This window comes from Cygnus atratus, chromosome 2 (assembly GCF_013377495.2).
Source record: "Cygnus atratus isolate AKBS03 ecotype Queensland, Australia chromosome 2, CAtr_DNAZoo_HiC_assembly, whole genome shotgun sequence".
NCBI classification, from domain to species: Eukaryota; Metazoa; Chordata; class Aves; order Anseriformes; family Anatidae; genus Cygnus; species Cygnus atratus.
The window spans coordinates 104,482,555-104,497,378 of NC_066363.1; positions in this window are offsets into that span (position 1 = coordinate 104,482,555).

The window sequence follows — 14,824 nt, forward strand, 5'->3', positions numbered from 1 at the left end:
AAGAGCCCTTGGTGAGGTGACGAGCCCAGACAGAAGCCCAGGAGCACCTTACACTGCCTGCAGGACCACTTGGTCTGTGCCAGCAGGGGCTGCTCTCACCTGGCAGCTCAGCATCCTCATGGCAAAGGGCTGGCCCTTTCCCTGTCCCTTATCCCACGGAAGAGGCAGAGTGTCCCTCCACGTCTGCAAAACCTTCAGAGGTGTGCTGAGACCAGGATGAAGAGACTAGCTCCACATAGGCAGCGGAGAAAGTGCTGTTTGCTGACTTACCCACTTCTGTCTTCTCCCTGCTTCATACAATAGCACCACGCTGACTGTGCCGCTGATAAAGGTGGATGTGAAGGCATCGAGTGCTGCCAGAGCAGGAGCTGGATCTGAACTTGCAACCAAAGCAGCACCCAAGAAGGACCTGGATCCAAAGTTAAGGCCTGAGATGGGGCTGGAGCCAGCGTTCCCAGGGTGGAACCAGAGCCAAAGCAGCAGCCCAGGAAGTAGCCAGAGCAGAACTAGCAGCCCATGGTGGGACTGAAGACACGGCCTAAGCAAGGGATTGAGCCAAGTTCAAGCCAAAGTCATGGCCAGAGATGTTGCCAGAGCTGAAGTGGCAGCCTGAGCCAGAGCTAGAGGCAAATTCATGTCCTGAACACGCACCAGAGCAGAAGCAGGGGCCTGAGTAGGGACCAGAGGAGAAATCATAGCTCAAGATGGGGCCAGAGCCAAAGTCACTGCCCAAGTTGAGAGAGCCGCTGAAGCCACAGCCCAGTACTGGTACAGAGCCAAAGTTACAACTGGAGATCATGCTGGAGACGAAGCCACAGGCAGCTACGGGTCTGGAGCCAAAGCCATGACCTGCTGTCAGGCCCAAGCCAAAGCCACAGACTAAGCAGGGGCTGGAGTCAAACTAGCAACCCAGTATCAGGCCAGACCTGAGACAGAGGCCCAAGATGGGGATGGAGCTGAAATAACAGCCCATGATTAGGATGGGTCTGACATTGTGGTCAGAGATGGGGCCAGAACTGAAGCCGTTGGCCAAGATTTTGGCAAACAACCCAAACAAGATGGAGCCAAAGATGTGGGCCAAATGGGGCCAGCACTTATGTTGGAGCTCAAGATAGGGCCAGAGCTGAAAATCACAATGAATTTGGCTGAAGTTAACTCCCTGAAAATGGGGCCAGAGCCAAAGTTGCAGCTCAGGTGGGGCTGAACCAAAGTCATGGCCCAAACAGGGCAGGAGCCACAGTAGCCTCCTAAGCAGGAGAGCTGCAGAGACGAAGTATTGACCTAATATTGGGCCAAAGCCACCACTGTTTCCTGATAGTGAGCAAGAGCTGAAGATGAGGCCTAACTGCAGCTGCTACTGATACCATGGCTCAAAGTAGGGCCAGAGCTGAAGGTACAACCCAAGATGGGAGTGGAGTCAAAGTCATAACCCACAGGAGGGGAGCTGAAGAAGCTGTCCCATACCAGGCCAGAGCCAAAGCTGTTTATGGAGATGTGACCACAGCCAAAGTCAGGGCCCAGTACGGGCCTGGAGCTGAAGTAGTGGATCAAGCGCAGGATGGAGCCACAGTAACCTCCTGAGCAGGGCTGGAGACAAGTTTGTAACACAGTAGAAGTTGCAGCCCAGACGGGGATGGAGCAGAAGAAACAGCCCAAGCAGAAGCCAGAGATGAAATCACAGCCTGAGATGGGTCCAGAGACAGCTTAAGCAGGGACTAAAGATGAAATCACTGCCCAAGAATAGGCTGAGACTGAACTCATGGGACAGGGGGGCAGATCCAAAGTTGTGACCCAAGATGGGGCCAGATCCAAAGGTGTATCCCAAGCACGAGCTAGTGTGAAATTGCAACCTGACTTTAAGTCAGAGCCAAAGTAGAAGGCTAAGGAGGGGCTGGAGCCAATGGCCTGCTCCAAGTAGAAGCCAGAGCTGAAATCACAGCCTGGTATCAATGAGGCTGGTATCAAAGTGGTGGTCTGAAGAGAGAATAGAGTTGAAATCCCTGCCCAAGAGGGGCCACAGCCTGATATCAGGCTAGAGCCAGAGCTGCAGCCTGAAATAGGGCTGGAGTAGAAGTCATAGACCAAGCAGGGGCTGGAACAAAATTTGCGTCCCAATATCAGACCAGAGACAAAGATGCAGATGGAGATAGCAGCCAGAGCCAAAGTCATAGCCCAATATCGGGCTGGGGCTGGCACAGCAGCCAAAATACAGGCCAGAAATGCAGTAGCTTCCTGAGCAGGACTGGACCTTCCCAAGTTGCATCCCAATAGCAGGCTAGAGGCAAAGTAGCAGCCTGAGATGGTGCCAAAGCCAAAGTTGTGGCCAAAGATTGGGGTGGAACCAAAGTTTCAGCCCAATAATGGGCCAAGGGAAAAAATCTCAGTATTGGGCCAGAGCCAAAAAAGCAGCCCAAGGTAGGGCTGGAGCCAAATCTGCAGCCCTCAAATTAGTCTGGAGCCACAGTCACACCCTGAGATGGGGCTAGAGGCAAAGTAACAGCCCAGACAGGGGTCAGAGCCAAAGATACGACTCAGTCAGAGGCAGGAGCTCAAGCTGTGCCCCAAGCAGTGTTAGGAGGCAAAGTCACAGATGAAAAGAGGAATGGAGCCGAATTAGTCTACTGAGATGGGACCAGAGCTGAAAGAACTGCTGCCCAAGATGGGACAGGCCCTTAAGTCACGGTACAAGATAGGGCTGGACGAGAAGTCAAAGACCAAGCAGGTGCCAGAACAGACATGAGAGCCCACACAGAGGCAGGAGCCAAATTCTCAGCCCAGTATGGGGCCAGAACTAAAGTCACAGCCTAAGTGGTGACCTGATGTCAGGCTGGAGCAAAAGCCACAACCTGGGATGCAGCCAGAGCCAAAGTCACTGCTCAGACAGGGGCCAGAGCTGCAGCAGCCTCCTCAACAGGGACTGGGGCCAAATGAATGGCCTGAGAGCTGACTGGAGCCAAAGTAGCGGCCCAAGGTAGCACCAGAGCTGAAGTTGCAGGCCCGGATAGGGCTGGAGCCAAAGTCATGACACAAGGCAGGGCTGGACCTGAAACTGGGACAGAGATAAAGTGAAAGCCTGAGCAAGCCTGGAGCCAAAGCCATGGCCCACAGCTGGGGTCCAAAACGGGACTGGAGCCATGGCTGTAGCCCAAGATGGGGCCATGGCTGAAGTAGCTGCTGAAGGTGGAGCTCTCTGCAAAGGCTGAAGTAAAAGTTGCAGCCCCCGATGGGGCCAGAGCCAAAGTCACAGCCCAGACAGGGGCTGGAGCAGGAGACATTTGACAAAAGAGATGTTTGTTTCCAGCTGTAAGCCAGGAACCGATCCCAAGTCCCCAGAGACTGAGGACCAAGGATTCCTGGGGCATTGCTGGGCCAGACCCTTCTGCTGTGCCCCAGCACTTGGAGAGGAAAGGGGTATAAACAAGCTCTGTGTGACCCAGCTCTGTGAGGGCACTTGGAGGTGTCTCTGCAGGGCAAAGCAAACAGGTTCCTTAGCTCTGCCAGTGCTGGCAGGATGGAGACTGAGGTGGGGATCCAGGCCCTGCTGGGTCACATCCTGCAGACCCACCCCCTGCAGTGAGGTTCCTGCTGCTGGAGCCTCTCTGGAACTCCTGGGAGCGTTGCCTGGAGATGGCCAACCCTGCCGGGATTTCCTTCCCAAGGCACAGGCTGAACTTTCACAAACCTGCTGTAGTACAAACCTCCCCACACCTCTACTAGGTCCTCATCTGCTCAGCTGCCTGCTGGATATCCCCAGGGAGAACCTGCAGACGCCCTCCTTGTTGGTTTACCTCAGAGAAAGCCCACTGGAAAGATACTGAAAGCAGGAGCTCCGCGGGTGAGTGAGGCAGGGATCATTGGTGCCGAGACATTCAGGAGAGGACAGGGGATGGCTCTGTTTGCAGGGACTGTAAGAGCTGCATTAATCCTTACCTTCAGGCTGGTGAGGAAGAAGCCAGGCAAAAGCCCAAAGAAGTGGGAGCCCAGGCTGTGGGGTGCTTGGGCAAGCCCTGTGGAGATGCCAGTGACACTCCTGCAGAGCTGGCTTGCTGTGCTGGGCCAGATGAGGAGAGCCCAGGCACAGCTCAGGAAAGAGACCACAGAAAGCACAGAAGGTGTGGTGAAGGAGGAGTTGGGACCCACAGACCACTGGGGATAGGCTTTCCCACATGCAAGGACTCAACCACTCCCTGACATCCCAGCCCTGGGCCGGGCTGTGGTGGGAGCTGGGGGCAGCCCCAGGGGAACTCACCAGGCAGTTCTCATGGGTGCAGAGAGCATCCTTCTGGCTTTTCTGGCCATAAATACACAAGTCAGCACCCCCCCACACACACACCAAGGCAGCAGCAAAAGCCCTGGTTCCCCAGCTGCCCCCTGCAGCCCCTTGGGGCACCTGACACATCTTCTCCTGGACCAGCACTGTCCTCGTGTGACTGTCCTCGTCAAAACGCATTTTCTGATGGTGTTCCCCTGGGGGTGTCAGCTTAGAGCACTGAGCAGCATTCGTCCTTATTCACCACTTACCGTCAGCAACAATAATAATTAGAGAATTGTAATTATCCCCTGGCAATTATCTGGCTATTTTGATGAAGATGATCTTCTAAGTAGAAAGAATACATCTTGATTTTGTAAGCCCTCAGGGCACCACGTAGCATTAAGTTTGGGTTAGAGTTTGATGAAGTGATTGGACAACTACAGGGGAGGGAACACAGGGGAGGATACACAGGCTTGTTTAGGAATAAAAAGGAAACAACAACAACAACAAAAAACTAATATGACGGGAGAGTTTCATAAAGAGACATAATTAAAGATCTCTAACTGCTTCTTTCGCTTTCCAGGTGGCCAGAAAGAGACTAAGGCTCTCTAAAGACAACCGGAGGAGAACCTACCTCAGGTAACTGGGGGTAATGGTGGATGTGACAGTGTCCATTTCTAAAGGTGAAGCCCTGAATCTTGTTTGTTACCATAAAGAGCAGGAAAATATATGGGAAAAGAGATGTTCACACAACCGCCCGTGTTCCAGCTCTCCCTGACAGAGCAGCACATGGATGGGCTCAGGGAGATAGCAAGGGGTGCTGCTGGTAACCTCTGGGCTTCAGCATCCCCTAAGAGCAACTCGTGAGCTGTGTGGCAACGTTCCTGTGTTAGGAGGCTTTGTGCTGGAGTAGCTGAAGGGTTGGGCTGCTGTCAGACACTGTCTTGGTAACATTGGGTCACCAACGTGCTAAATCCAGGTTTGGTACACTTAGTACCAGACTACACGTGCCACGGCTTCCTGACGTATGCGTATGTATGAGCTCATGTTGCTCAAACATGGTGCAATTTTTGAGTCATCTCCATTGGTGCACTGACTCACTACAGAATCAGATATTCCCCGTCCTTCTGATCTTACGCCAAATCAAGGATCTTACATTCTCTTGCAATCAGAATAAAGTCATAAAATTTCCAATGGAGCTGCTGCATCAAATCCATCTGAAACAGTCGTGATCCTACACCCAATCGGAACTGGAATTGTACTGCTGGCTTAGCACTTGTGGACCTGACCCAGTCCCGATAACTTCAGGGCAGTCTCTGGGCAGCCAGTGCGTGGTGAAGCCAGCACAGAGAGAGACAGCACAAGGCTCCTCATGAGCTCTGCCGTTACCTCATGCCTACTGATGTCTTCCCAAAGGGGGGGTCTCAAAGCAGTTGGAGACAAAATGCAGGTCAACCATGAGGCTCCAACTGCACAAGCTACAAGTTTACTGAGTAGCTTATTTTAATCACTTCTTGTGGATATGCCCATACATGCCGAAATAGCTGCCTGAGGGCTCACGAGGATCCAGATCCGAGAGAACATGAGCAAAGTTACAGACAAGAAGTAATGCTGTACGTGTACTTCATGCCTCATAGGCTCACTGGTAGGCACTGTGACGTGCCCGCAGCCAGCAGCGACCAGCACTGCCCGCTGTGCATCTGCAGGTGCCATGCTGCTCTTCGCCCAGGCACCCCGTAAGAGCTGATTAGACTAGAAAAGCCATGAAAATAAATATAATACACTACTATAGTATAGAAATACACTACTGTGTTATAGGTGTACTCTGGGTTCTGCATAATGCCACTAACAATATATTTTTTGTTGTCAGATCGTTGTGCATTAGTCTTCAAGTAATTTGCATGCATCTGCATAGTAGACACCTGCCTACAGCCAATCTACTTAAAAAAAAAAAAAAGAGAGAGAGAGAGAAAGTAAAACTGTCAATGCAGTAGCAGTGCTTAAATTACAGCTGGGCAGTTACCTTGAGAAGAGTACAGTTTTAGCACAGACGGACACTATTTCTTCTGTGTTATTGCTGGGCAGTGATTTTAGCATGCCCAATACCATTCACCTGACAGAGCATAATTTTAAACAAATGAAAGCGTCCATTTTGCCTAGCACATGGCTAGAGCTAGCATGCATATTTCCTTATCTGCAAGCATAGTATCAGTAGAATATGCAGCATAATTTAAAAAGGTAAGAGGGCTTGCACACTGAGCAGCTAACGCCGTTATCACTCAGCCATACGGCTTTCAGCATGCACCCCTCGCTGAGAAACTGCAGCATCTAACACTGCACCAGCGGCTCTCCAAAACACACATGGGCTGGACTTTTAAGCAATTATCCAAGCCTTTCGTTTGCAGCATGAAGGAGGCCAAAGCGGCGGGATGACTGGCTTTGCAGCAGGCAGTCAAGCCTTACCTGTTAGGCTTTTCCTGACAAAACATTACTGAAAGCCACCAGCTCATCAGCTTTTGCAGAGAGCTGTAAAGTTTACAGCTATAAGCAAATCTGAAAGCACTTAGACTCTTAATCCCATTGTCAGAAAACAACTAGCTCCTATGCGTTTTGCTGTTGCCATAAACCCTGCTGAAAGGCTACGCAAGCATGTTAACGATTTTCTACTTGGCTTATAAGGCTTCTTCACTGAGTAAAACCAGCCAGGGCAAGCTTGGCTCAGCCTATGAAGTGCTCAGAGACCAGTAAGATAATTACACGTGTATGCACGTACACAGGGACATGCAATAAGCTGTAACATTCTCAGGGTTTGGAGAAGAAAACTGCCTCCTCCCTCCCTGTCCGTCCCCCCCCCCAAGATTTTCTTGCTGCCCAGGGTTAAATGTAGGTCAAGCTGTCTGAGCCCATGTCTGTGGCACACAGAGCAGGATTAAACTGGAATTTTCCACTCCACTCCACTGTCAATCACTGCAATGTCTGCAAATGTTAAATTAATCTGGAGCGATCTGGCGTTGGCATTGAAGGGAGCTTCTGGGGTTCAAGGGTAGCACTTTGGCCTCCATGAAAAAAAAAAAATGCCTTCTTTCTCCAGACAAGGGTTGGCTATGTTCTGACGGCTTTTTTAGAGCCCTGAAACTACCAGCAAAATGCAGAAAATTAGCTCTGTGAGGGACAGCAGCACATGACTGCTGGAACTGAGCAGGGAGCAAATGCCTCAGCATCAGTGGGATGTGAACACTGGAGATGGGAAGATGATTCTGCTGCATATCCACCTCCATGCAACTTTCCTCATCTTTAAAATAGCGTTAGCACCTCTCTGCAAAGCGCTTCATAGTGGAAGTCATTGAAGGGCACAAAGTATTTCACAGAAAGGATCTTCTGTTTTACACCCTTTATGAAAGACAGCAAACCTTCAATGTGCCCTGCTCCAGGTTTAGCTGGTAAATGTGCTGGCATCCCAGCAAAGTTGCCTTCAGCTCAGCATGGGATGGAGATTACTGGGACAGATCGTGCAGTCCTTCCAACTTAAATAGTACATTAAGGGCAATTTGTATCTCCTAAGGTGAGCAGAAATAGGCACTTAACTGCCTAACATAATTTCTCGAATGTTTTGAAACATTCTGGGGATAATTAATATTGCAGACTATACAGGGTACTGAGAAACTCAACTCATCAGTTTTACCACACGTCAAAGAATTGGATAGCTCAGCGCTAACCCCTGTTCTAAGGAGCAATCATTTGGCAGTCCGTCTGGAAAAAAAAATGCAGAAAACAAGGAAAAAAAAATCAGACAAGTTTTTATACTTGGTGCTAGAGTTCTGTAAAAGTAGCACAATGCAAACTGAACAAAAGCAGGGCATCACTGCAGTAGAAGCGAGCTGTGAGAGCAGGATTCAGCAGTAAGGTTTTTAAAATGTGCATTTTAATTAGAACTCATTTAAAGCACAGCCGATCAAAACAGTGATAATGAGAGAAGCCTAATTAATTTTTGTCTAAGCAATGAAGTCTCATTATAGAGTGGTCTTGGGAAGAAAAGGGTTTGGAGTGGTAAAACCAGGGTGTTTGTAATGAGAAGCAATACTGTGGGGAGCCTGGAAGGTTTCACAGGACTTCATCAGCCACTGTATTAATCTTTTAACAGGAAAAAGTAACCCTACTGAGATGAGACATCCCCATTTATAGCTGCATTCTGAGCTGCAACCATTGGCAAAGATATTAAAACACAATCAAACAGAATGGCATATTATAAAACAAATATAAATACAATTAAAACCAGATTAAGTAAAAGATCAAAGCAGTCTCCAAAAATGCAGTTTCCAGGGAGTTCAGGGTTCAGACAGCAGAGGAGGAGCAGGAGCTTGGAGGTTTGCAGCACTTCTAAGCACCAAGGAACCAGCTACTTCTTAGTACTAAGGAAGAATTACAATGCTGTAGATGAGGGAGAGCTAACTGATTATAGGAAAAGAGAATTGTTACTTTTAAACAACAGCAACAACAACAACAAAGTGTCATAACGTTTAACCAAGGAATTTGGAGAGAGCAGCAGCAAGGGTGGCACTGCCCTGGTTCCTACCTGAAGGCAATAGGAATGCTGCTCCACAAGCAGGGTGTCAGATGCGTGGCTCCCTCAGAGCTCTCCTTCCTGACAAGGCCTGGGAGAGCCCCAGGCTTGCAGCGCTACCTCCCTCTAAGCACCCTATCTGAGCAGCAGAGAGATACAGCTCCAGCAAGCACAGGTATAAGAAACAATATGAGAGAAGGATTTCATTAATAATCATGCTAAATAAAGCATCATTTTATACTTATACATAAATAGAAAATATTTGTTCTTTCCCAGTTTTGTTAAGCTTTCTAATAGCAAAGTGGCAGGTACCAGCCATGGATAATTTGATCTACCTTTCACTACCAAAGGTAAATGTCTTTCACAGGACCCTTTGGTCCATCTTATTTTTTTAAACAACCTTTATCTTCTCTCTCCTTTCCCCATACCATTCCACAATTACTCATTTTAACCATCAGTCAAAGCATGCACCAGCTTTCTTACCAGATGATGTCTCTTCCCCCATGAACCATATCCTGTATGTTTGCTTTTGAACCAGTTTCTTCAACTCAGTGATTTGGGGGTTGTCCACCACTTGATCAGTCAGCACTGACCTGCTGGGGGCAGCCACCAGCACCCAGTGCTTTAAGTGGGACTGAGGTGGGGTCCTCAGCCTGGAGGAACTGAAGACATTGGTGGCTTGGATGAAGGGTCTCCCGTTCACCACAGCGGGTGACGGGCAGATGCTCTGACAGAGCTGCCTCCTGTCATGGACCATCCTCCGGCACAGCGGCAGGACAGAAACACCCAAAACCATGCCTGCACTAATCACCAGAGACTGAGAATCATAACACTGATGTAAAGTCTTCATCAAAAACCCATTTCCCAGAGCCCTCCCATATGTTTCAAGAGCTGAATCCACCCCCTGACTCTTTCATGATCAGCTACCTGGCTGTCAGCAGAAAACCAAGGAGGAAAAAGGACACGCATTCATTTTACAGAGAGCCACCCTAGTGTTTCACCCCCCCCTTTTTTTTTTTTTACTCCCCCACTTCAAAGAGAAAATAAATTCAACAGGAGACAAATGCATTTCATGGTTTTTAATAATTTTCTGCTATGGTTTAACCATAGCGTATTAAGAACAAGCATAAAATCTGTATTTAAAACTAACAACAGCACTTAGAGCAACATCTTCCTTTAAAAGTATTGCAATAACAGACCTTAGGTCTAAAAACTAGGACATCACCATTTGCTCAATTAAAAGAGTCAGATACACGACAGTTGAAATCTTTTTCTGTATATAACTGGGAGTTACAGTGGAAAATAAGCAACAAATTAATTGTGTTAAAAGGAAAATAAGGTAAAAAATTAAAGCAAGCCAGGTTTGTCATAGCGTCACATGAACAGCTATTGAGAAATCCCAATACAGTTGTAAAAAGACTTACTGTTTTTAATAGCTTTGTTTTTACAACAATAAAATTTAAAAGAAAGAGTAAATATTGTTGATAGTGCTGTACATATTTCAGAATAACTTGAAACAAAATGGACAAAAATAAGAGAGATGTTGAAAATGTGATCTTGAAAGCCACAATGTTGGAAATACAAAAAAAAATCCATACAGCAATAAAGCATTTTACACTGTAAAGTAACTAGCAAGAAACAACAAAGAGAGGGTCAACACTCTAAAGCCAGGCATTTGTTGGTTAATTTTAAGTAAAACAGCCTGACTGATGTATATACCATCATGAAATGCTCTGAGCACAGCAGCATTGGGCAGTCGATAGCGATACAAAGATAAAATCCCTAACAACGTTTACATAGTCTTGGTACTGTAAGTAGAAAAAGGTTGTTAGAAGATATTAAGGTGATATTATTATTTTTGCTGTCCAGGCCTATGATGCCTGAGGCTCTCCTAACTTCTGCTATACTTCTTTTAAAATCCTGGCTGCCTGCTGTGCTTCGTGGTAAATGGCAAAGCGTGAACACAGCTGTGAATACACTCAGTAGAGTCTGCTCTTTCCACTGCAGCTTCAAAGCAGATCAGTGCCTCCAGAAGGAGGCACGCTCATGTTTGGTCCACTCAATATGCAAGTTTTGTTATGATAAAGCATACCCTAGGTTCTTCCAGCACGAGGTTTGCTCTGTAAAGATTCTTCCTAGTCAAGGCCTGGGTTTTTTGTTTTTCTTCCTTCATGCACAGAAGTTATTCTGCAGTGCAAACAGAAACGTGAAAATGGCCAGGCAAGACAAACTTCCAGAACAACTGCTCTATGCCCTGGCAAACAATAAATGAGTTAACAAATGACAGTCGTAAAATATGCACACTTCACTATGGTACATGCTTCCTGATAAAACAGCTCAATATAGAGAGGGATGGAGACAAGCTACCTGTACAGGCTTGACGATGTGGAACTGGCCATAAAATGTACGCATTTCTTTGAAACAAAAAACAAAACAACCATGGTCAACATTCAGACACAGGACGCCCGTGAGTGCTTTAAAAAAAGATATTTACAGACAAATGCGTAGCTGGAGTTTCAGGTCAGCAGAGAAGTCACAACAGGCCGGCCAAGGACCGTGCTCCAAGCCACGGACCGGACCCGAAGCCCACCGGCACCGCAGGAAGCCTCACCATGGACTTCACTGGGCCCTGGACAAGGCCCCCTGAGTTTTCGCACAGCATTTAGCTAGCCAGCTGAAAACCAAACAAAAATGCCGTCTCGACCACATCCCGACACGTCGCTACGTTACATCTGTGGTTAAAGCCTGACGAGTATAAAAAGCTACATACAGACAGGGGGATCTACGAGAGATCAGTTGGTATCCGTCAGCGAGAGGACTGGTCTGTCTCGGACCGACAAACTTGTATATCGCCTACTGTCCTGGGATAGTTAGAACAAACAGCTTAGAAAAATAAGTAGAGTATCTGCAATTCTCTAAACTAGAACTTCACGGTTAGTTTTCCTGAGGTATTTGCTTCACCGAACAAGCCACGCCGAGAGAGCGCACGGGGCAAGGGGACGTGTGGGGGGACTCAGGCTGCCGGGGACGCCTGGTGCCCGTGAGGACACCACCCTACCAGCAGAAACACCAGGTGTAGAGCTGAGCTCTGTGCCACGTCCCACCTCAGCACCAAACTGCTTTGGGCCTTTCTGCCGCCATCTTATGCACTGACCTTGGCACCGCCACTGCCAGCAGCAGTCAGCACGGCAGCGGGGTGTCAGGAGCGGGGCCTGAAGGCCCGCGCTCGGCTTGTAGCAGACCACGGCTTTTCATGTCTACCCTTACGGCTGGCACCCCTGCAGCCACGCGGGTCCTCAGGGGTCCCCAGCCACAGGCCAGGCCTTCAGACCACACGCTGGCGGGGAGGCAGGTCACCAGGGCCGGGTTTTTCCACAAAACTCTTGTTGGCCTACTTTTGATTTTGCAGGGGTGGTTTGGATCAGTTCCCACTTGTCTGAGCTTCACTTCCCATCAAGGACGCAGACAAAAAAAAAGAGATTTGAAAGGTTTTAGCCCATTTCTAGGTTAAAAAAAAAAACAACACAATCAAGGATAATAATAAATAATGTATCTGCTGGAGAAGTAGTAACTAATACTGGTCCAACTCAGCAATAGCGAGACAACAACCAATATGAGAAGCATCTAGCTGCAAGGTTAAAGCTGTGGAGGTTTTTGTTTGTTTTGTTTTTTCCTTTTTCTTAAAGTGACACATTAAAAAAAAAAGATCTTCACAGCAAAGATGCATCAAACGACCAATTGCTATACACAGGCTAGTCAAAAAGGATTTGTTCAAACTTTTTCCCTTATGATATTATATTGATATTTAATAGGAAAATAAAATACATAGACTTTTTGTCATTTGTATGCATTCATTTGCAAATCTTCTTACAAAAAAGGACCAAGCGCAGAAGTTGGCATTCACAAAGTCTATGCCTTTTTTTTTTTTTTTGTGTTAAAATCGGTATCATCTATACATTATCTTACAGTATTAACAACATCTATTTGTTTTTTTGTATGTTTGTTTGTTCTACCCATTGGGTAGGATATGTGCATAATATATTCAAGTTATACACAGCACCATACAAAGAAAAAAAAAAGAACTGAAAGAAAAAGACAGACAACTGAAAAAGCACCATTTTAAGTGAGGCACAACAAAGGTGGGAGCGCAGGGCCTGACCCAATGCCCCCTGAAGTCAGCAGGAGTCTTCCTGCCAACGCCACCGGGCGTTGGGTCAGGCCCTCTCGAGTGCAAGGGGATTCCTATCTGCTCAGACCTGAACATGAGGCACCTTAGTTGCTTACAAACTACTGACATGCAAACCTCCTCAAAATTATAGCTAGCACATACGTTGATAATTTATTAATAACCCTACCACGGCAGACAGACAAGCACAAACCAAGGAGAGAAAGGAAGAAAAGAGACAGCTTCGTCACCCACAAGATCCTACACATACCACACCATGTCAGAAAGCTCACATACCAAACCAGGTAAAATAGCAGCAGCAGCAGCAGCAATATAGCAAAGAAATGACAGAGTCATCTCTGGCAGTAAATCACACAGAGGGGGGCTGTTGGAGGGAAGGGGAAGTTTCTAGGTTTTGAGTTTGTTTCTGTATTGATAACCAACAAAAAAAGGCAAGCTCTTTTAGCGCTGAAGCAGTACCAGCAATACCCGGTTGCTTTTGTTCAGTCTGAAACTGGAACGGGGAGACTACAGCAAGGCAGAAGTAAAAGCCAGGAGAGTTTGCAACATGTCTCGATACAAAATCGTGCTGTTTTTCCTTTGAAAGCAGGAGAAATGCAGAGGCCCTGAAATATATTTAATGCCAATAGCAGCAACTCTTTCAAGGGAACACCAGTAGACTCCTACACCGTGTGCCTGGGGTGCTCACCGACATGGCAAAGCGCCTCATCCAAGCGGAGCCATCAGCGACACTTGAAAGAGTTTGCTGGGAAGAGGCAACAGAGGTCCAACGCTGCTCACAGGGGCTGAACTGAGTGGTGCAGCTCCTGCTAATTCCCCAAGTGGAGCTGTACCAATAAAAGGACATTTACTTATTTATTTTTTTGCTGGTGTAAGTGTGCCCAATGGGGCTTTTGCCAGTGTAGCAATGGAACCAGAGGCGGGGCTGAAGGTAACCTGCACCCCTGATTAACGAGCACAGACTGGCAAACTATTAAGTATAAAAAAGTCTTACCAACCAACCTTTTCAGCTAGGCCATTCCCAAAACTTTAAGCTTCAGTTTCCTAATGAAACATGCAGAATAGAGGAAATTCAGAGAGTTCAGCCAGGAAACCTCTCTAACTCCAACACATCCTCACAAGGTTCTATAGGACCTCAACAGGTCTCAGACAATTCTGTAAGAGTCCCTCTTTCCAGGGATTTAAAACAATCGACACATTTGGGGCTAGTTTAGAAGAACAGCTGTAATCACACTGGCTGGCAAGCAGGCAACACAAGCCGTTTATGTGTAACTAAATTCTTTATAACAGCATTTACCTAAAAAACAAAGATGTAATCAAAAGCCAACCTTCACCTGAACCCACTAGACATCACTTCGTTCTTAGCATCAGCTAGGTCTGAAATAACATGCATCTGAGATTTAAGGGGTACGTGAAGTACATTTGCTTTGTGTACACGATTACACGAGGTCTACGTTTGTGTTGTCCCAAAAGCACGAGGACTTTTCAAAGCCCAGCCTAAAAAAAAGAGAGCTGTTGGATGGAAGATGCACTATCGCGCTAGGTCACAGGAAAAAATTTGCACAGCAGAACTCCTCAACTGATAGAAACAGGGCATGACATTTACAGGATCGAGAAACAAATACTCCTCACGCCTCCAGCTGTTTGACAAATGACCTGTCATCATTCCTGAGCGCACAATGCCATCTAGCATTTCTGAAAGGTGATCATGGAATAGTAACTAATATATAGATTATCAACAGATAGGACAGAGGCACAATTTTACATGCAGGTATGTATACACACATGCAAATGGACACGCCTCAATGCTAGTGACCAGAGAGAA